Source organism: Ambystoma mexicanum, chromosome 8 (genome assembly GCF_040938575.1).
Source record: "Ambystoma mexicanum isolate Mex_15411 chromosome 8, UKY_AmexF1_1, whole genome shotgun sequence".
Lineage (NCBI taxonomy): Eukaryota > Metazoa > Chordata > Amphibia > Caudata > Ambystomatidae > Ambystoma > Ambystoma mexicanum.
Genome location: NC_090929.1, coordinates 1,334,174,793 through 1,334,198,862, shown reverse-complemented (window position 1 = coordinate 1,334,198,862; position 24,070 = coordinate 1,334,174,793).

Here is a 24,070-nt window from a genome sequence, read left to right as displayed (position 1 = left end):
TTAATGCCACTTTGAATGCATATTTTGCCCCACAGCCTGCGTTACATTCTACGTAAAATATGTCTCTATATTCCCTCTTATTGATTCTGCCAGAACCGGATCGGGTAATATGTCCAATGGGAACCCCCATTTCCACAACCCTTTCTTGCCTCCCACCAGATCAATCACTATTTTTAGCTGGGCGTGATCTGACAATGAAATTGTGCCCTGGTCAATTTCTTTTACCTTCCCCAGAACTCGTGTTGTGACCCAAATGTAATTTATCCTGTGAAAGGTGGAGTGGACGTGAGTGTGATAGGTATACCCCTTTATTTGCCCAGTGACTTCCCGCCAGATGTCATTTAGTGCCAGCATCATGATCTTTTGCTTAAGTGCGTTTGATGGCGCTTGTATGTGCCGAGCTGCTTGCATGCTCCTATCCTCCTGGGGGACCCATGCCATAATGAAGTCCCCTGTCAATATTATGGGCCTCATTACAAGGTTGCCGGTAAAAAAAGGAAATTACCGGCATGCTGGTGCTACCATTTTCGTGTAGCACTGCTGTCGGATTCTACGGTAGATTCAGAGTCAGCGTGCATGCGCATTCCTGCATTCCGGAAACGATAGCACCGGCATGCCGGTGATGGCTCCCAAACCCCTGATACCAGCATCCTCGATGCCGCAAACACCGACACTGGCACCGCCGATGCCATAATTACCGGTACCGATAATACTGGCACCAGAAACAATGTGATCGCACCGGAACAGGAAATGCACCGGCGGCTATCTTTAAAATGCAATCCATTGCAATCCTCATTCTACAGTAGTCCAACAGGAAAACAGAGTAGACACCAACAAAGTAGAGCATGTCAGCTAGGCAAGGCACCGTCCATCGCTGAAAACTACGTTTCAGCAGGCACGAGCTCAACATGTTGGCCAACACACTTGTCGCTCATGCGGATGTGGTGTTCTGAGCTGATCTGCGGCAGCCAGCACAACTCAGGAAGAAGGCCATATGGGAGGAAGTGGCCCACAAAGTCTTAGCAGTGGTGACAACAACCGGAGTAGTAAGAGCAGGGACGATCTACGTCTTCGTGTTCGCAATCGCCTTGCTGCAGAGCGCAGCGAGGGGCTGGCCACAGGAGGTGGCACGCCATCCCCCATCAAACTTACATCGTGGGAGGAGACCTGCAGCACTGTAATCCACATGGAGAGCATCGAGGGAGTAGGAGATACAGAGACGGAAGCAGCAACATCTGATGATGACGGTCAGTGGCCATTACCGTAATCCCAAAGTCACACTGAACACCTTCATCCCCAATGCCAATGGTGAAGTTCAAATGTCAAGTAAGTGGCACCAGATCCCTGCTGCATTTCCACCCACCCACCATTTCCACCCACCGAAAGCCTACACCCACACAAGTACAATGTTCCTGCCACAAAGACAATCAACATACCCCACTGACACACCCCACATGTCCCCTGTATTGCCACACACACACATCACTGTCCAACTGCTGCCATCACCACCGTGCCACCACATGGCCAAAGCCACCACATGTCAAGATGCACATATCACCAGCACCAGTTGCACACCTGTCACACCCACCATGTCCATACATGCAGAGTAAACATCAATGCATCAACATACAGAATGGGAACACATCAGTTTCACAATCAAACTCCACATGGAACACAGCCCCTGTGGCATGGCCAAAACACCCAAGCCACTAGACACCGGTACACCAGCCAACAGACACTGTGCACCACATGGCCGAACCACAATGATGCTCCCACACTGCACCCCCCCAGATTAATGTGTGTACCATGCCAGGCCCTCCAACATGTACATGACAATGCACATGACTCTGAATGTACTAGCATCGATGTTTGTCAGATGGATGCACACCCATTACTAATGCCCTGCCTCCCTGTCCCCACAGGCATATCAACTGACAGCGAGGGGGAACTTGCCACCACACCCCAGTCATCCGCTTACGAAGCCGCCGCCGCGAAGACCCCTCCTCTAGCCAGGTGCCAGCCACCTCCACAGCAAGACCCGAGCATGCCACAGCATCTACGGCACAGCCCCCCCTCCACCAGGAATCACAGGCTGCCCAGCACCTACTACACCTGCCAGCAAGGCCTCCCCGGCTGTCCACTACACCTGCCAGCAAGGCCCCCCGGCTGTACACTACACCTGCCAGCAAGGCCCCCCCCGGCTTTCCACTACGCCTGCCAGCAAGACCCCCCGGCTGTCCACTACGCCTGCCAGCAAGACCCCCCAGCTGTCCACTACACCTGCCAGCAAGGCCCCTGGCTGTCCACTACACCTTCCAGCAAGGTCCCCGGCACTCTACAACATCTGCAGCCCAGCAGGAACATCAGCTCGAAGAGCCAGAATCCCCAGTGCATAGCCAGCAGGAGGAGGCACAATCCCCACTGCACAGCCAGCAGAATGAGCCAGACTCCCCAGTGTACAGCCAGCAGGAGGAAGCAGACTCCCCAGTGTACAGCCAGCATGAGGAGGCAGAATCCATGCCACCCAGGCAGGCAAGCATACATGCAAGACAAACAGATGGCTCCGGAGCCCACAGCACAGTGGAGGCCAGTGCGCCTGAGACACATAGCGACGGTGGACATGACAACCAAGCTGTGTTCACTCCCCCAGGCCCACCTCCCTAGTCACTACCAGGACTGCGCCACATAAGAGACATCGAGGGGCGCCTCACTCGTATGGAAGGGCGGCAGCAGGCAATGCACGCCTTGGTGACCCAGTACATCACAGAGGCACAACTCACAAGGCAGACAATGCAGGACTCCATGTGCAACATGCATAGAATGCTGGCTAGGCGTGTGCAAGAGGGTAATGGAGTTATGTCAAATATGGCAGAGTCAATTGACAGGTTGGTGTCCGCTATCGCCGCACAACGGAACATCACCACAACACACGGCCCATCCTCCAGCACAACATCCAGCAGCTCCATCCAGAGTAGCCCTGTGCGTTGATCGCGACTGAATCGCCCGCAAGAGCCTCACCCCATCCTCCAAAAAGGGGGTGTAAATAGGACAAGTGACTACTGCATGTGTGGAGGGAGTAGTTGGGAAGGGGTTGTGGAGGTAGTGGGGGTGGGGCTATTGGGTGTGGGAGTAGTGGGGGAGGGGGTGTTGGGGTATTGGATGTGTGGGTAGTGAGGGTGGGGGTGTTGGGGTATTGGGTGTGGAGGTAGTGGGGGAGGGGGTGTTGGGGTATTGGGTGTGGGGGTAGTGGTGGAGGGGGTGTCGGGTCAATTTAACAGGATAGTAGTGTTAGGTTAATAATGCACATATATACATAGTTAATCCTCATTCAATACACCTGGTGTCTCAAAAATGTCATGACTGGACTTTGCTTCTTGAGTGTGTGTCTATTTAATCATGCACAGTGTCCAGTGCCCAGTGTGACCCATGCCCAGTGCTGTATTCTTTACAGTCTATCAAAAGTAATGGTCAATTAAATCTTGCTGTGTTGCACATCCATCATTGACATTGTGGCGCAGAGGAATTTCAGCATCTTCCTCATCTTCATCCTCAGGTGGCATCATGTCCATGTCAGGGGGCATGGGGACGTTGCTCCAGATGCACATGTTGAGTAGCATGGCACATACTAGTACAATTTTGCCCACCTTCTCAGGGCCGTAAATGAGGGCCCCCGACCTGCTGAGGCAGCGGAACCGGGCCTTCAACAGGCCAAATGTCTGCTCGATGGTGACACGAGTGCGTGCATGTGCACGGTTGTAGGCCTCTTCGTGCCTGTTGTGTAATTGCCTGATGGGGGTCATGAGCCAGCCCGTCAGGGGATACCCCTGAGCAAGAGAAAGGGTACATGTGATTAATCTGCTCATTCCATGCTAGCACTAGCTGTATAGTGTTCATATTGAAATGCAATTAAGCACAGGGATTCAAAACTATACATGGCATGTGTCATTCTGTATGAACCCGGCAAGTTAACTTAGGGCTGATCCATGGGTGGGGGGGAAGAGGGGTGTGTGCAGTTGCTGTCACATGGCCCGTTGAATGTGAACCTGCACTCTCACAATTCAATTACAACAGACCACAATGGTGTCAGATTTCATTGATGTGTTACCAATGCAAATGGACTGTGCATATGCAGTGCCAACTCACACATATGCCTGATTTCATTCATGTAATACAGTGGTATCCCCAGTATGCATTCTACATATACAGGTCTCCATGTACAGATCCATCAACGCTTTCCCCCATATGACTAGGTCAGATATCAATTGGTGGTATGTTTCACAGGCGAAGGGTTGTGTTACTGTAATACGGCAGGGTGTGTGTCAGCATGGTGGAGCGAAGCTACATTGGATGAGTCCCGCACCTCTCAATCATATTTTGCTGGTAGTCAATTTTCATATTTTAAATGTTCATACTTGACCATTGTACTTGGAGGTGTCCCTTGAGGTGACACGACAGGCATACTGATCTGCGGTGTACCTGTGGACTGAGTGCTGTGACTGAATTTGTCTGTGTGGCAGATGATATTCTCTCTGGCAGGACAGCATGACCCGTGAATTGCTTTTCTGAGATCTGTGTTTCATGCATTTTCACTACAGAGTGGTGCATTGTGGTACATGTGGTTCATGTTTTGTGATGTTCCTGATACATGTGCTGGTGTGTGCACTGTGTCTGTTGATTGCATGTAGACACGGTTGTGACGGCCTTACACATCTGCTTGCATTGCTTGTATTGCAAATTCTGTTTCATTATACAATGGTCACAGATGAAGGCACCCAGTACACTGTGAGTGATGTAGTTCCATTACATTTGTGTGGTTTCATGCTGTGCTGGTTGGTAATGATGAGGTTGCTAGGTGTAATTCTTCATCTGACTAAGCATTCTATTGCCCTACCCAGTCTCTCTGCACATCAATGCATACCTGGTAATGTTTACTGGTTTTTGCAGGAGTGATGATGGATTAATGCATGCAGCGTGCACTTGTTCTCCTCATGCATGCAATCCTATGCTATGCTATCCTATGCTATGCTATGTTCTGGCAACCCTCATCGCCCTGTGGTCAGACTCACCCAGCAGACAGGTTGGCTATGCTGGTAACTGCCCCAACCCCCAATTCAACACCCCTCATGGCCCACCCAGCAGACAGGTTGCCTATGCCGGTGACTCCCCCCCCCCATTCAACACCCCTCATGGCCCACCCAGCAAACAGGTTGCCGATGCTGGTAACTGCCACCCCCCCCCCCATTCAACGCCGTCATGGCCCACCCAGCAGACAGGTTGCCTATGCTAGTGACTGCCCACCCATTCAACACCCCTCATGTCCCTGTGGTTACACTCACTTAACAGCCTGGTACGATGTCCAGCATGTCGTTCCATGTAGCGGGGCAGCGTTTCACAGCACCATGGCATTATGTGTGGAGCCAGGGAATCTTGCACAGCAATGCGTGATTATTTTGTGTGCATTGCACATCATCGGTACATTCAGGGAATGGTACAGCTTCCTGTTGCGGACACTACCTCCACAGCATTCAGGAGGACCAGCCCCACATGTGTACAGTTGAGCGCACCTATTACATTTGGCATGCCTGCAAGTGCATGGAATGATATTTTGGTTGCATTCACCTCCACAGTCCGTGGTAAGCTAATGTGGTTGCGTGCCTGGAACAGGAGTGCAACTAGCACCTGGTTGAGCACATAGGAGATTCCATGCAGCTGCCCCACTGTGTGCTGATAAGTGCCTGTGGCAAGGAAGTGTAGCACAGACACTACCTTCAGCAAAGGGGGGGATGGCGGTCCGGATGTTAATTAGGCTCACCGGGTCATCATGTATGAGGTCCACTATTGTGGTGAGGGTGTCCCTGTCCAGCCGGTACAGGGTATGGATCTGAGCGGGTGTTAGGTTGAATGGGCTGGCCCTTAGGCGAGGGATTGGTGGCTGCCTGCGGGATACAACTGCCTGCACAATGGGTATCTGCTGGCCCATCCTCGCCCTCCTTCTCCTCCTGCGCCTCCGCTGCATACTCTGGCTCACTGCCTCCTCAATGCGTAGCAGTGCAGACATGTCCTCCAGCTCCAGTACTGCTAGTGCTAATGGTAGCATTGTGGCTTTGATAGGGGTGTGGTGTGTGGGAGTGCTCCTTTTGTGCTGTGCCAGACTCCATTGCCTCGACCTGTGCTGATTGTGTGCACCTGTGGCATATTTCTACACACCTGATTTATATTAACGGTTGCTAAACAAGGCCAGTGTTTACGGCATCATTGTATCCGTTATTCATGTCCGGTCACCTCTTAATGTGGGCCTAATTGCGGCATGCTGGTGTCACTGGCACGACTGCCGCGTGTTAATGATGATACCGGCAATGGTGTGGCCAGCCTCGACAGGTCCCTGCCGATGCCGGTGGCACCGGTATCACGACTCAGACTACTCCGGTCCGGAAAAGGATGCCACCTTTTCCCACGTTAGGGGCACATGCCGTGGCCAATATATATACATGGGACTATATGTTTATGTTAAGAAATATATTATGTTAAGAAATATAAATCTCCCTTATGGGTCAGCCTGAGAGTTCCGGGTTTGTACTATCATTGACTGCTATGAGTACCCCCGCTGTCTAGTTCATAGCATTAGCCTGATATATCTGGGAATAACCTCTGATTTTGAGTTTCCCCCTATCCCTCTTCCTAACATGGGTTTACTGATATATTATAGTGGGGCTCATTCTGAGTCGGGTGATCCGGTAAAAAAGTGCTGGTATCTCTGGAGACCAGTACTTTACCGGACCCCCCCCCCCGACTAGGGATTTGCTGGTGGGGCACCTTGGCTTACCTCCAGCTAAAAGCTGAAGGTAGCCCAGGCGCCCTACCAGCAATAAAAGCCCTCATTACCGCCAACGGCAAATCCTCTCATGGAGTCCAATTGGACTCCATGAATGGGGATTTACACTGGACCGTTGGCACTCGTAATCTGGCAGCAATGACGCCGGACCGAGTGCCGGAGACGATACCAACATTTGCCGGCATCCTGATGGCACTACCACCAGTATACCGGCAAAGTTAGAATGAGGCCCAATGTCTGGTTTTTCTACCCTTAAAAATGCTTCCATTTTTTTTTTTACTGAGGTGTTCATGCCTCGCACGTTAAGTGTCATGATAGAAATGGTCATCGTTAAGGTGTATTCCTTCCTTTTTTGCCCTTTCCACGCTTCCCCCTTGCTACTTCAATTCTTCTCTCTAGCGGTTCTCTCCCTGCTCCACTCCCCTCCCCACTATCTAATGTAAACTCCACAACTACCCCAATCCCATTAACAATTCCACCCCCACTCGCCGTTCCCTTCACCCACCCTGGGGAGAGCCAGAGTTCGCCCGGATTTATAGTCCGCTGCCACTGGCCCTCCAACATTCCCAGACACTGTGAAGGGTAAACAATCCCTCTGGCTTGGATTCCCGATGGACCACTGTTCGAGTTGTGGCCCCTGTGTCCCTCATGTACATTTGAACGTGCTGGGTCTTGCGCTTGTTATGCCTTCCATCTTTTTCCCCCAATGGTCATGTCATACCTTTCTTGTCCCTTCTTACTGGTCGTCATCTCAAATATTACATATGTTTATTTCGCTGATCTTCCCACTTGGGATTGCTTATTTCCTCCCCCTTTTCACCTCTGCGGGAGGCGCGCACCAACCCTAGGGCTCTGTCGAGTTAGTTGGTTTCCCCACTGCCTCGCGTTGCAGATCTGCGAGCCGGACGATGCTGGAGGTGGCTTCAACTTGGGCCACATGCTGCTGAAGTGGAGGGCTCACCTCAAATCCCCACACACCTCCCCCAATGCTCGAGACCCACTGCCCACAGATCGTGAGCCGTTGCCGCTGCACTCTCCTCCTCACCTCACAAGCCGAACGCTGTCACCTCAGCTGTTGGAGGTGGGTGGCTCCTCCTCGGAACACCACACTCCTCTCTGGAGGCTGATACACTCCAGTGACGGGCCAGCTCTGCATCGCTCCACTGTCCCTCAATGGTACGCCATTGCCTTAAGTTGTGCTCCAGTATCACTGGGCCGATCAGGAAAATCTCTCCTTCGCTAAGTAAGACCTGGGGGTCTTAATACCTTGCCCCGGCAACTTGCTTTATTGATGGCTTCTAATGCGGCCGGTTGGGGACGGCTGCCATCTTGGAAAAACATCTGTGTTACAGTTCCTTATATGCATATGTGGCACATATTGGCAAACTTCATAGACTTCCTTCTTTAGTAGATGTACTTTCATTGTCTCTGTTCTGTTTAGTTCAATTACTCACATGCGGGATGCTCGCCAATACGCCCCGGGGTGTTCCCTTCGTCCAAGCTTGGACTCACCAGTTCTTCGTGGTGTTTCTTGTCCTTCTCGCAGCCTGCCAGTAACATCCTTCGGGTGTTTTCTTCCTCGCGACCATCAGCTTTACGAGTCCCTGCTTCCCCTGGCTCCTGCTGGGCTTCTTTGCTTTTCCTGGGTTTCCAGTAAGTTCCTCTGTAAGGAAACAAACTCCCCCTGGCTTCCACCTCAGTGAGGTACAGTTCCATTTGGACTATGGCACTCTGCTGATGCCCACGGGTTCCCCTACTTTCTGAAGGGGTAGGCTGGTCTCCTTGGCTCCTCCACTGTTTTCCAGCTCCCCACAGGCAATTAGGGTGCAACGGTTCCCCATTCCTTCTTCTGGCACAGCAGTTCAAGGCCATTTTCTCTACAACACAGGATTCCTGCAGCCAGGTCCTCCATGTAGGGCTTCTCTCACACTTCCTGGGTCTTTCCTTCCTTTTATATTGGATCTGGCCAATAGGATTTGGGGAATGTGAAGGCATCATGAAGCAAGATACAGGCATCAGATTCAAATTTGTACTCAAAAGTAGACTTATTTAACTTAAAAGGTAGGGTAGAGTAAGAAATAACTTGCCATATGATAGGGTGAGATTTCCCTACCTAAAGAAAACTAAGGATGGTCTGTGTCAGGATGTCCATCTTAAGTCTCTGTCGGTGTCCAAAACCTATACTTGCCCTCAAAACTAATTGTTTACAATCTGTAGGAATGTCAGTCTCAAAATAATAGTGTTCAAAAGAAAGTTCAGAGCTTTTTCCCACTCTTTGCTTAGGATCAGCTTCCCTTTCCCCAAGTTCAAAATAGTTCTCAAAGTATTGGGATTCCCTTCCCCAAGAGTTCACACCTTCCTGCTTCCAAAATCAACACAGTTCTGTTTCTCAAGTTCATTTTCTCAAACAAGATGTAGCAACACACAAGCTTGACTTCAAATATGCTTTCATTAGCTTTTCACATATAGGGTACCCGGTCTAAGCGCAGTTGTTGGACCACACGGTCCACCCATTACAGGTCATGCAACCGATACCCTGTCTTCCTGCTTTCATCAACACTTAGTGTCAGCAGGTTCACTTAAGTCTGTCTGTATCCATAACCTATGCTTACCCTCACAATTTAAGATATACAATGTTTGGGGATGTCAGTACAAAAAGAAACTGTGTTCGATATAAAAGTTCTGAGCCTCTTCCAGCTTGGGCTTGGTTCAGCTTCCCCTTCCCCTAGTTCAAATAGTTCCAGAAAGAAATGCTTGGGGTTCCCATCCCCAAGCGTAACACAATCCAGAAAGATCTCAGGGCTCTCTTCACAAAGTTCGTCAGCGTTCCAGGACATTTTAGGGCTCCCTTCTCCAAGGTCAACACAGTTCCAAAATGTCTTGAGGTTCCCTTCCCCAAGATCAACACAGCTCCAAAAAGGTTAAAGTTTCTTGAGATGTACCAGTATTGCACAATTCCCACTGGCACTCCTTGTACTTGTATCAAGGCTGGTGCCTCCGTCTGGAACAGCCTTCCTGCCTCCCTTAAACTTGAGGAGATCCATCACCAGTTCCGGAAGCACCTGAAAACCTTTCTCTTTGCTTCTGCTTTCTCTCCTCCTCACCTCTGCTGTCCTCTTGGCTGAAACCTGAACAATGGCTACCTGGACACCCTCTGATATCGGGCCCAAGTCCCTCCCCTGCCATTGTCTCACACCTGCACTTCCCGCCTGGCAAACCCTGCACTCGGGGACTGTTTCTGTATGCCTACAGTCCCCCTACCAGCCCCTCACACCTGTTGTCCGCACTTACCCTTGCACTTGTCACGTGCTGGCCGCTACTCACTTATTGTTATCATCTTGTACTGCACTTGCCACATGCTGGCCGTTACTTATTGTTATCATCTTGTACTGCACTGTCCCTGCCCCTTCCCACACACTTGAGCAATCTGAATTACACCTTGTCTAGTAGGATCGTTGTCTGTCCTCCCTTTGTTCCCCTCCCTTGCCTCGTTGCCTTGAAGCACTTGTGCATAGGCACATTATAAATGCCATATCATATCATCATATCATAAATATTTTTCCTTCACTTCAGCACTGATATCACACAGCCTTGGTCTCTGAGCTCTTTCTTGCCTCTTTCCCAGCTTGGACTTATCAGTCTAGGCGCAGTTGTTGGACCACACGGTCCACGCATTACAGGTCACACAACCGATCTTGATCCTTCTTGAGTAATGCTGGCTTTCCACTTAGCACTAGTGTCAACACTTCACATTTGCTGTTGTTTCTTTCTGCAGTCTTTTTGACTTTGCCATAACTTGCATTTCATGCTTTGTATATTGGCAGTCTTTTGGCTATGCCAACAACTTGCATTCAGCTTGCTCTTCTGAGTTCAACAACTTGTTTCTCACAATTACTTTCAGTTAGTCCAAAATTGTCCATACAACTTTCACTTTGTATCTCAACGCTTGTAACTGTTTTCACTTCTTTCAACATAGCACTTTATTCAATTTCCATGCCGTTTCTTTAGTTCGGTATTAAATATTGATGGTCTCTTTTTCATGCCTCATTATTTCTTAAGAATTATTGGGTGATTTATGCACATCTCTTTTGGCATCGTCCAGGTTCCAAACCCTCTTGTTACGCAGCTCTTGCTTATGCAGTAACATTAGCTGTCTCACATTAACCTCAGAGCACCCCGGTATTAGTACCTTCTCTCTCGTACACTGGAGCTGTTCTGATCCATTAGGCGTCCTCGTGCTGGTCTTCGTTCATCTCTCTCCTCCCAGGTTGGTGTCACGAGTCACAGCGAGCAGCGCTTGCTCTCTGAGAACCTTCGGTCTGTGTTCCGTGGCAATCAGGAGTTCTCTCTTTTCCCCAGCTCCAGCTGGGAACACATAATACTGTCCAGTGCTGGGGCTTAGGTCCTCTCGCGGCTCTCTCAGTTCACAGCACCTTCTTCCTCCCCTGAACACACAAAGCGTCCTCTCTGCCGGTCCGGTTAACGTCTGCTCCTCGCTACACGCCAGCCACCGTCTCTCCAGTCAGGTTCTCTCTGCAGTGCGGTGCAGGTCTGTTTTTAACCACCTGTGGCCACTCAATAGGCTGCAGGTGCAGGTAGTTTGAATGGGTATTACCCAATTTGATCGATTTTTAATTGCTCGAACGGTACATCTGGACGAATTTGGCCAGATTAAAATCGATCGAATGGATTTGTTGATTCTGACCGCAGCAAAAATGGTTTCACAGCGAAATTGACTACGGTCAATTCTGCTGCAAACAATTATGCCACAGGCAGATCACACAGATCTGTTTGCCTGACCCTCATTCTGAAAATTAAAAGGTCATCCCTGATCCTTCATATGCCTCTTCCTCGTCTCAGTACTAAAGTGGTGAAACTGATCAAGTGTGTATTTCTTCTAGTCACCTCTTCCTCATCCCAGTTTTAAAGGTGCAAATTTTAAAGTTATAGTGTGCGTGTGTGTGTGTGTGTGTGTGTGTGTGCAAGAGATGTAGATTAACAAAACCCCATGAAGGAAATGGGAGGGTAGGATTCATTTTCATAGGGAACAGGGGGATACCATGTCTCCCCTGCAGATATCCTCTCCCCACTCCCCAAGGACCCTCCACCCAGGTGATTCTCCCTTGCATATCCACCCTGAGGGTCAGGATCCAAAAGAGATGGCCTTTCCCTCTACACCTAAGAGGAAGATCCAAGGGGAGTAGATTGGAGTATACCCTAAGGTTCCTTGCATTAGCCACTGGTTCCATTTCACAGGGATACTTAGTTAATTCCTCAGTGTCACAGGCTCCAGACACTGTCCACTGGCTGCTTTAGCCACCATGCACTTTATTGTTCTTGGTTGTATTTCTCTGGTTCTTGCCAACACAAGTCTCTCTCAGTTTGCTATGCCTGTGCCCCTCTGGGCTTTGGGCCACTTTTACGTTTTCATGTTCGTACCTCCTTAGTACTCTCTTGACTGTGACTTTAAAAGTTTACCCTGTTTCACTCACTTTACTCCTTGACTCTTGTCTCATTCCCCACTTTGCTTTCGCTCCATTCATGAGCATTCCACTGACTTTCTGCGGCATTCACAAGTGTTTTCAATGCTTTTTCACTCTGTGTGGTATTCACAATTACTTTCCATACTTTTTCACTCTGTGCAGTATTCATAAGTGCTTTCCATTCATTTTTTATTCTGTTCTGTATCCACAAGTGCTTTCACTTGGTTGCACTTCATTCAATATTTCAATAATATTCGTGCCAGCATTCAACAGTTTTTAATCATGTTGCTTTCTGCAAAGGACTATGTTAAATGTTACCGGAGCGCCCCAGTCAGAGTGTATATTCGCTTTAGACTCACCGTTCTCATACATCATCGTTCTTCCTCCCGGCGTCCTTTGCAAAGGGCTTCTCCATGCTTCCCGGCTTCTCAAGACTCTGCCTTCCTCTCGCGGTCTGTACCGCGTGATTTCCTGACTTCTCTGAGCGGTGGCTGCGGTTCCCAGGAGCTCCACTGCTTCTCCCCACCAGACCAGCCAAGCATCGCACAGCCGAACACAGCTACTGCATCCTCGCACAGCCGACCACAGCTACGGCATCCTCTTCTCTTGAACAGCACTGCTCCAGCCTTCTGGGTCTCCAGCTTCCTTTCCTCCAGCCCGTTCCCTTTGCTTCTGAATGGCAGGCATTTTTATATAGTCCAGGTGTGTTAAGTGATCCCAGGTGAGGGTCTTTGAATTCTCTTGCCTGAGTTTGGAGGATTCCATAATGCAGACAGCCTGGTCGTTTCTCTGGTATGCCTGCATAGTCCTCTTCCTCTTCTCAGTACCAGTGTGGTGTTTGAAATTGTCTGATTTAATAAACAAAGCCTTTTCATCTCTGTTTTGCTCTGATGTATATGTGTGTTCTTGAAAGCAGGATGTGTCCTCTTAACTGGTCTCTTCCTCATCCCAGTACTAAGATGTTATTTCTGGGGAGCAGATTGAAAGGAGGATTAAGGAAGGGGTTGACAATATCCCACAAAGGCTCTAGGGATAGATGGCTCATTGTGAAAGGGAAAGGGGAATACCATGTCTCAGCTAAGGACATCCTCTCCCCATTCCACAAGTTCCCTCCACCCAGGTGATCCGAACTCGCATATCCACCCCCAGGGTCAGGATCCAAAAGCAATGGTGTTTCCTTAGCCACCTGAGAGGAGGAGTTTGGGGAAAAAGGGGTGAGGACACCCGGCTCCTCAAAGGAAGGACTAGACTGCTGCCACGGTTCTCACTGTGAGTGATCATCATTGCTCCTCGCCTCTTCCTCATCCCAGTACTGGGAAGATGATCTTTATTCAGAGGACTCCTTTCTCGTCCCAGTACATTTTAGAGAATGGCAGGATAAGTACAACGCATTAATCCATTAGGGTGGAGATTGTTTTTAGGGTTGTAGAAAGGGGGTCTAAGGTCCCTTAATTGGCAGGCATACCACGTTACCCGATGAATTCAGGATACTTCTCCGGAGGCTGTCTCCCCCCCATGTGATCATTCCTTATATAGCCATCCCCATGGTCAGTATCAGGTAGCAGCATCCGTCCCCAGGCCACATGGGGAAAGGTCACTGCCGGGAAAACAGTGATGACCCCATCGGATTCATCACTAAGGACTACACTTAAAATTATGAGGTGGAATGTCCGTGGGCTGGGCAATTATACAAAAAACAGAAAGATTATGGCATACATGAACAGGCACAAAATGAATGTCCTTCTCCTCCAAGAGACACACTACAGCAAGCACCAACAACGAGGTGGCTGCGTCTTTGGCCATTTAAGTGTCAGAAGCATGAGGCTAACACAGTTTTGGCATATTTAAACAATTAGCTTTATTTAAAGTAAAGAAAAAAAGGAAAAACCTATGTATCCCTATGTCTAAGAGGGGTTTCCCTGCCTCAACTGAGTACTAATGGCCTGTCACAATGTCCGTCTTAAATAAAGAGTCCTCTGTCTTGCGTCAAAACCTATTTCCAACCCTTACAATATAGACTATACTAAAACAGAATGGTGATCTTCTTGGTACAGAAGAACGTCTTCCTGTCATGCCACTTACCCGGGGTGCAGGGCGCGTCTGCAGGTCTCGGCGCTTCCCGTCCTGGCGCATCTATCCCCGATACAGGTTGGGGGAAACTTGGTAATCTGCGGCTCAAGCCGCTTCCAGATTTTCCCGTACGCGTGGTTTGCGCAGGCGCGGAGGGCCGTGTTTCGCCTTTCGCGCATGCGCCGTCCACAGAGCGCTCGGGAAGTTGCAAGCTTGCTTCCCAAGCCTCGTTTTGGGCGCGTCAGCACCCGGGGACAGCACGGATTGCGTTCCAAGCCTCCCGGGTGCTGCCTGCCCTATATAAAGGGCCAGTTTGCTTGAACAAACCGCGTCTCAACGCGGTTTGTTTCCTGATCGCGTCCTCGCTTGTGTTACTCTTGAGTGGCACCTTGTCAGTATTCCCAGTTCCTTGTCCTTGTCCTTCCCTGCTGAAGGTTCCTTTCCTTGTCTGCCTCTGGGAGTTCTTGCCTCATTCCTTTCTAGCCAGTAGGTTCCCTGGGCTTTATCCTTCTTGCTCCCTTCCTACCTTCCAGCCTTGTTCCCTTGTTCTGCCCCAGGGTTCCTAGTCCCTTCTGTCTCTTTGCCTGTTGGTTCAGTGCCTTGCCTCCTGCCTCTTGCCTGTTGGTTCAGTGCCTTGCCTTCCCTGGAGTTCTGAGTCTACTAATCCTTCCACTGCACCTGCCTACTTCAGTTCTCTTCATCGGACATCCGCTACTTCTGGAGCCTAGCAGTGGTATCAGCTGTGGGATTTCCATCCAGTCAAGACCCGCCTTCCCTGTCAGTGCTTGCACTGTCCCGACGTCACACAAATCAGGGAAGTGCGCATCCGTGGCGTTGGGAGCTGGTTCACCGCTGACCCTGTTTGAAGTCAGGGTGGGTGTTGCGCTGGTTCCTCGCGTCACACATTCTGCAACCATCAGTCGGACAGCCTGGCTACTTCACCACGACCATCCACTGGAAGTTCAGGTACCCAGCGCCCACGAGACGCTTTCCTTAACAGATTGAGACGCCTACCTTCTGACTCCGAGATGGATGAAGCCCAGGAACTTCGGGATGAGATGCGGGCCCTTCGAGTCGAGATGTCTGCACTTCATCAAGAGAACATTGGTCTAAGACAGTTGGTGGCACAAGGTACCGGGGCTACACCTCAGGGTGAAGCTGCTATGGCTCATACCGCACCTATCAAATTCGATGGAGATTCAAGACGTGTGGTCGAGTTTTGTAATCATTGTAGAATACATTTCCTCTTCAGGTCCTCCTATTTCAACTCAGACAAGGCCAAGATTGGGTATATTCTGGGTAATTTGACTGGGAACGCGCTTGCTTGGGCAGCGCCTTTGGTAGCTGCCAATAGCCCCATTCTCAACGACTTTGCAGCGTTCGAAAAGGCGTTCCTAGAGGTATTTCAATCACCCAATCTGGCTTCTGCAGCACAGAATCAATTGATGGACCTCAAGCAAGGAGCCATGGACATAATAGCCTATATTGGTCGCTTCCGACAATTGGCCACCGATTCCCAGTGGCCTGAATTAACTCAGAAGACTCTGTTTCGTCGGGGATTGAGAGAAGAATATAAGGATGAATTGTTACACATTCCAGAGCCCGACACCCTTCAGCAACTTGTGGAACAAGTTTTGCGGATTGATCACAGACTGGCAGAACGAAGAGGAGAGAGACGTCGAGCTGAGAGGCTGTTTCCCAGACCCACAAACACGTCTACCGGAATTCCTGGATCTTCGGACTCTGGTCCAGAACCCATGCAGTTGGGTGCTGTGAGGGGTCCGTTATCAGAAGCAGAAAAGAAACGCCAAAGAAGTCAAAGGTTATGTTTGTACTGTGGAGCCGCCGGACATTACTTGGGTACCTGTCCTTTACGCCCCCAAAGGAAGTCGGAAAACTAGGTGACCTGTCGTCTATAAGAAAGGCAACGACAGGTCTCCCTTCACTTTCAGTCCTTTCCGGTCCTTGCTCCCTGTTTCAGCCCATGCAACCTGCTGTCTTGTTAGTTTTGGAGATCAAATTGAGATGGTTAGACAAAGAGGTGAAGGCTCTTGGCTTATTGGACTGTGGAGCATCTGGCAATTACATCGACGAAAGTTTCGCAGCAAGGCATGGTATACCTTTGTTTTCCCGGAAGAATGTTCTGTCCATGGAGGTGATTGATGGGACTCCTTTATCCTCTGGGCCAATACGTCAACACACCATGGGTCTATTCATCCAGATCAAGGAACATGGTGAAAGAATCGCTCTGGACGTCATCAAATCACCTTCATATTCAATAGTTCTGGGTTTACCGTGGCTGCTATGCCACAATCCCACTATCGATTGGGAAGCACGTACTTTGGTTTTTGCTTCCGCTCATTGCCTTCGGAATTGTTGCTTGCCTGGCAGGCCTCAGAACATCGTCATCTCTACGCCTCTTACAGAAAGCAATTCACCTGGTCTTTGCTCATTGTTCCCAATCCCTCAAGTGTACGACGATTTTCGGATGGTCTTCTCCGAGCCAGGGGATATACCTCTACCTCCTCACAGAACATTCGATTGTTCCATTGATTTGATACCAGGTTCGGTGATACCTCACGGGAAGGTGTACGCCTTGTCCTTAACCGAGAAAAAGGTCTTACAGGAATACTTGGATGACTGCACCAAGAAGGGATACATAACAACCTCAAAATCCCCTGCTGGTTTTCCTTTATTCTTTGTGAAGAAAAAGGAAGGCACTTTACGTCCTTGTATAGACTATCGACAATTGAATGACATCACGCAAAAAGACAGATACCCACTGCCCTTGATCCGGAATATCATGGAATCCCTTCGAACAGCCCAAGTCTTCACTAAGTTAGATCTCCGTGGAGCTTATCATCTGATCCGGATAAAGGAAGGCGATGAATGGAAGACGGCCTTCAAAACTCCATTTGGACATTACGAATATCGGGTAATGCCATTCGGTTTGTGTAACGCCCCGGCCGTCTTCCAGCGCTTTATGGACTACATTTTTAGTGACTTGATTGGCATCTCCGTTTGGGTGTATCTGGATGATATCCTCATTTTTTCTGTTACCAGGAACAACATGTGGAACACGTCCGAGAGGTACTTCGACGGCTATCCCAGAATCAACTGTACGCAAAAGCAGAGAAGTGCTCTTTTCACAAGGAAAGCATGGAGTTTTTGGGCTATGTGATCAGCGGATCAGGCATTTTCATGGATCCCGCAAAGGTACAAGCCATTCAGGACTGGAACCAACCTCTCGATCTGAAGTCTCTGCAACGGTTTTTAGGGTTCGCCAATTTCTATCGGCACTTCATACCCCATTTTTCACAGCTAACGGCTCCTTTAACTAGACTAACCAGCAGCAAAGTACCTTTTCTTTGGGATTCGCAGGCCACCTTGGCCTTTGACACCTTGAAAAAGGCCTTCAGCACAGCACCCATTCTGTGTCACCCCAATGACGAAATACCATACACTGTAGAAGCAGACGCTTCCGACTTCGCTGTTGGTGCTGTTCTCCTGCAAAAGCAATCCGAAATCGGCATGGAACATCCTGTGGCGTATTTCTCCCGTAAACTCACTCCTAGTGAAAGGAACTATGCCGTGATTGAGAAGGAGTTGTTGGCCATAAAAGCAGCATTTGAAGAATGGAGGCATCATCTCCTCGGGGGACGGCATTCGGTGGAAGTTCGTACTGACCATCGCAATTTACAGTATTTACGTTCCCTTCAGTGCCGTACCTCTCGCCAAGCCCGATGGGCCTTCTTTTTCTCTCACTACGACTTCCACATTACTTACATTCCCTGTGCTCAGAACTTGAAGGCTGATGCCTTATCTCGTTCTTTGGAAGGAGACGTTAAGGGCGACTGCAGTGACAAGCCACTGATCTCTCCGAAGCATTTTCTACTTACGCTCTCGCCTCATCTCCAGAAGATTGTACAGGATACCATAACAGATCCAGTTCGGGCAAGCCTCTTGAAACGACCACAGATCTCTGAAAGCAATGGGTTGCTATTTTACCGGAACAGATTATACATACCCACTGTCTCTCTTCGCACTCTTGTACTTCGCGGGTTCCATGATTCCCGAATCGGCGGACATCGTGGCATAAAGGCCACCCAAGAACTAATATCCAGGCAATTCTGGTGGCCAGGTTGGGCCGAAGAAATTGAGCAGTATGTCAAGAGCTGTCCTGTGTGCGCCCAGACCAAGACCCCAAGGAAAAGACCATTGGGGTTACTTCATCCCACAGAGATACCTCCCTACCCATGGCATACCATTGCCACAGATTTCATCGTTGACCTTCCTCCATCTGACGGACATACCTGCATCATGATGGTTGTAGACTGTTTCACCAAGACTGCCCATTTTGTTCCATTTCCCGGAATACCCACGGCATCCCAGATGGCTTTGGCGTTCTTCCAGGAAATTTACAGACTACATGGATTACCAGAAAAGATCATATCCGATCGTGGATCCCAGTTTCTGTCCTCTTTTTGGCGTCAGTTGTGTAGTCATCTAGGCATCCATAGAGCCCTGAGCTCGGGTTATCATCCACACACTAACGGTCAGACTGAGAGAACCAATCAAACTTTGGAGCACTACCTTCGATGTTTTGCTAATGCCACTCAGACCAATTGGAAGACACATCTGGTTCTTGCTGAAGCCTCTTATAACAATGCAAAACATTCTGCTACCGGACTCAGTCCTTTTTACTGTTCTTTTGGTCAACATCCTAAATTGGTGCCTTTTCATCCAGTACCACCCAGTACAGTTCCATCTGCTGATCGTCTGGTCGTCACCATCCAAAAGCAACACTCGTTGGCACGCAGAACTCTTGTTGAGGCACAGGGGCGCATGAAGCAGCAGGCTGATAAAGGGCGCACTCCCGAACCACTTTTCCATGTGGGAGATTTAGTCTGGTTGTCCTCTAAGAATCTGCCAGTGCGTAATCTACCTACCAAACTGGCTCCCCGTTATTTTGGCCCATTCAAGGTTACTAAGCGCTTGTCCTCTGTAGCATATCGCCTACAGTTGCCACAGTCCTGGCGGGTTCATCCTGTCTTCCATGTCTCCCTTTTGAAACCTTATGTGGTTGACACCTTCCAGCGATCTTTCTCCCGACCTGCCTCGGTTGATGTCCATGGTGTACCCGAATTTGAAGTACAGGAGATTTGTGATTCGCGCATACGACGGGGAGTGCTTCAGTATTTGGTGGACTGGAAGGGTTACCCGGCCTGTAATCGCACTTGGGAACCTTGCAGTTATGTGCACGCTCCCCGTCTGGTTCGCGACTTCTACCTCCGATTCCCTTGGAAACCTGGGGCCCCTGGCCTTTCTGGGAGGGGACATGGTGTCATGCCACTTACCCGGGGTGCAGGGCGCGTCTGCAGGTCTCGGCGCTTCCCGTCCTGGCGCATCTATCCCCGATTCAGGTTGGGGGAACCTTGGTCATCTGCGGCTCAAGCCGCTTCCGGATTTTCCCGTACGCGTGGTTTGCGCAGGCGCGGAGGGCCGTGTTTCGCCTTTCGCGCATGCGCCGTCCACAGAGCGCTCGGGAAGTTGCAAGCTTGCTTCCCAAGCCTCGTTTTGGGCGCGTCAGCACCCGGGGACAGCACGGATTGCGTTCCAAGCCTCCCGGGTGCTGCCTGCCCTATATAAAGGGCCAGTTTGCTTGAACAAACCGCGTCTCAACGCGGTTTGTTTCCTGATCGCGTCCTCGCTTGTGTTACTCTTGAGTGGCACCTTGTCAGTATTCCCAGTTCCTTGTCCTTCCCTGCTGAAGGTTCCTTTCCTTGTCTGCCTCTGGGAGTTCTTGCCTCATTCCTTTCTAGCCAGTAGGTTCCCTGGGCCTTATCCTTCTTGCTCCCTTCCTACCTTCCAGCCTTTTTCCCTTGTTCTGCCCCAGGGTTCCTAGTCCCTTCTGTCTCTTTGCCTGTTGGTTCAGTGCCTTGCCTCCTGCCTCTTGCCTGTTGGTTCAGTGCCTTGCCTTCCCTGGAGTTCTGAGTCTACTAATCCTTCCACTGCACCTGCCTACTTCAGTTCTCTTCATCGGACATCCGCTACTTCTGGAGCCTAGCAGTGGTATCAGCTGTGGGATTTCCATCCAGTCAAGACCCGCCTTCCCTGTCAGTGCTTGCACTGTCCCGACGTCACACAAATCAGGGAAGTGCGCATCCGTGGCGTTGGGAGCTGGTTCACCACTGACCCTGTTTGAAGTCAGGGTGGGTGTTGCGCTGGTTCCTCGCGTCACACATTCTGCAACCATCAGTCGGACAGCCTGGCTACTTCACCACGACCATCCACTAGAAGTTCAGGTACCCAGCGCCCACGAGACGCTTTCCTTAACACTTCCTCCTTCTGGGCGGTTGATCAGGTTTCCTTAAGTGATGAAACAATAATATCTTCCACCAAAAAGGATAAATCAAAAGACTCTGAGCTTTCACTCCTACTCCAGGGCGTCATAGATGTGCAACGAAAACAAAGTCTCTTGGTGTCAAGATTCCCACTACACCAGGCAGGATGGTTCCCTTCCCTGGGCCTGTTACCATATAAAGGTTCCCAGTGCCAGCAGGGTTGTCTTCCAGGTTTACTACCCTGCCAAGTTTTTACTGAATCTCCACTTACACAAAATGTCTCTTGCCTTAATCCAGGGTCCCAGACCGCAACCGTGGCTTTTCCTCATAGGTTGCTTCTTCCAATTGGCTCCACCACTCTCTAGGGGTCCCGGCACCTCCCCATCCATCCGCATACCTGATCTTGTGGTTCGTGATGGTCTCGGGTTTCCCTGGACACTTGTGGTCTGCTGTCGTGTTCCCCTTCTCTCTGTGTCCTTCTCCAAACTGCGACCACTCTGCACTGTTAATCTTCCTCTGGTCGGTGTGGCACCTTCTCCTCATGCGTATCGACCTTTAGGGAGGCCAGGAGTTTCACCTTCTTTGCTCGTTGAGCAGTCCCTCTCCACTGGACCAGCTCTGCAGCGGTTTTCTCCCTTCTCAACGTCCCTGTCTGCCTTCCGGCTCCTCCAGGGCAGGCTTGCCCTCTCCTCCAGGGAGGACTAGATTCTTCATCAAGTCCTTTAGAGAGGGATTCTCATGGGCTTCCCCCAGTCCTTTGCACTTTGCCGGCAAGCAAAGGTTCCCCCTCTCTCTGACAGGGCCTCTGGTCCATTGTCCATTCTACTGCAGCATAACTTCCCTGCTCATTGCTCCTCCAGGTAGGGCTTGACAACACTTCCTGGTTTCCCGCCTCTATTTCTACTCTAGTTAGACCAATTGGAAGCCAGTAACCACTAGACTCTTCCTTATGGTTATCAAAGGTGCTCGTCATGCTTCCGCGCTTCTCCCTCGTCACAGTGGGTTTCTGCAGTATATCTTTCAAACCCTCCCTATTCTTCCTCATCTCAGTATTTCTACTTTTGATCTCCCTTGGGTCGGTTATGCTCTTCATAGTCCCAGTACCTTCTAGGGAAATGGTAGGGTGTCAATAACTCATGACCCTATTAGGGAAGTGGTTGTTATTAAAGTTGTAGGAAGAGGTTTAGGGTCAGGTGAATAGCGGGGATACCTCATTCTCCAAGTAGATGGTCATCACTGGTTCCACAGGACGTTTCCCCTCCCATGAGATCCACCTGCTGAGTACCACCCCAAGGGGACTATCATGGAGAGGGGCTCCCCCTACAGAAGCAGGGACAATACCCTGGGATTCGTCACAGGTAGCAATAGGTATTTTACGTCTTTCTCAACCCAGTCCAGGGGTGTCATGACTTTGATCCATAAAATACTTAAATGTATACAAAAAGGCACATATATTGTGGGTAGAAGGTAGATATGCCATAGTGCAGTGCATCCTGGAGGGGTTTGAAATTCTTCTAATTAACATGGACGGGCCAAGCATAGACACACTTGATTTCTACAGAGAGATGGCGTCTATTATTAACACATACCAGAATGTACCTGTTATCTGGGGGATGGGGGGTATGAACACTATTTTATACCAACACCTCGATCACACAGGTACCGCCCCTTGACCCCCGTGTAAAGCGGTATGCAGCCTGAAAAGTCAGAGAGATAGACTTGGACTGTGATATGTATGGAGGATACTGCACCCACATAACATGGAATTCTCATTTTACTTGTCAGTACATGACATGCTTCGTGGATTGACATCTTTCTGATTTCACAACAATTTATGGGAAGGGTATCAGCCGCAGATATACTCCTGCGCAGGCTTTCAGACCACTCCCCAATAACATTGCAGGTAACAGTTGTCATCCAGCCATCGAACCGAATGTTGTGTAGATTTAAATCGGAAGCACCGCTAGACATTGCTTTTAGGGCAGACATGGAGAAGGACATACGCACTTATTTAAGTCACAATATCCCAGGCACCACCTCACAGGGCATGATATGGCAGGCATTTAATGCATTTGAAAAAGTATATGAATTGGGGGTACACCTGCTTTTAAGTGTGCTTTGGCACAGTATTAAATGTTCTTAGGCTTGCATCGTGACTAGTGATTTGAGGTTATCCCCATAACCTCGGAGAGAACATAAAATGCAATGGTTACACAAGTACTTTGCGCTTGCCAGATATATATTGTGACAATAATTTTGATCCGCTCAATAGATGCAAAAGATTAGAATTGATATCCATAAAATAGTGTTTAATATCCTCCAAAATGGTGTCGATCACAGCCTACATGTGTTTTGACATCATGTCTTCGTCAATGCTCTTATATAGTATGATTACATCAATGGGCCTCATTAGGACCCAGGCGGTAAGGGGTTTACGGCGGCGTAAACAGCGCCGACCCTTACCGCCTGATTCCGAGGTCCCTTAGCGCCATGGAGGATTTAACACCTGCTTTTAGCAGGTGTTAAAATCCATGGCGCTAAGGGACCTTGTTGTTAATTACGCCACCGTAAATTACGGTGGCGTAATTAACGCCTTCCCCACTCCCATTATGCCCTATGGGGCAAAAATGGGAATGGGGAAGGGTAAATGGGGATTGGGGACTTACCGCCCCGCCAACCTCGGAATGGGGCGGTAAGTCCGCCAACCACCATGGCGTAAACGTAGTTTACGCCATGGTGGTAAAGGTACGACCCAGGCGGTAACTTACCGCCTGGGTCGTAATGAGGCCCAATGTCTGTTGAAATGTAGATGTATATCAAATATTGCAAAATAATAAATACACACCATAGTCGTGGTTTGAGGAGAATATGGAAAGAAAAAACAAACAAGGACATTTGGAAAAACGTAATACAAGAGACAAAAAGCATGATTCTCTTAATGCTATTTGATACACCATCTGTGGTCCTAATAATATATTAGTATAGTGATTTAAAGCATTTGTGCCTTGAAAGACTTGTGTATAGGCGCATTATACATACCCAATAAATAAGAAAATACATAAGGGGGATGGCTATCGCTACAGAATCAGGGGCTCTCAAGACTATCAGACGAGACCTGGCGTGCTGTGAATGCAGGCTAAAGGAATTCGAACACAAATACTCTTATCACACTGAGCCCTGTCCTCCTCACCAATATCTGTAGTACTTTAGAGCAATTCCAAGAACATGCACAGAGGAAAATCAGATATTTCGCTACGCGTGTTGCAACCGGACGATATGGGGAAGGGGATCACCCGAGGAGAACCCTAGCAAGACTGGCATGTGCTGATAGGCCCCCAACA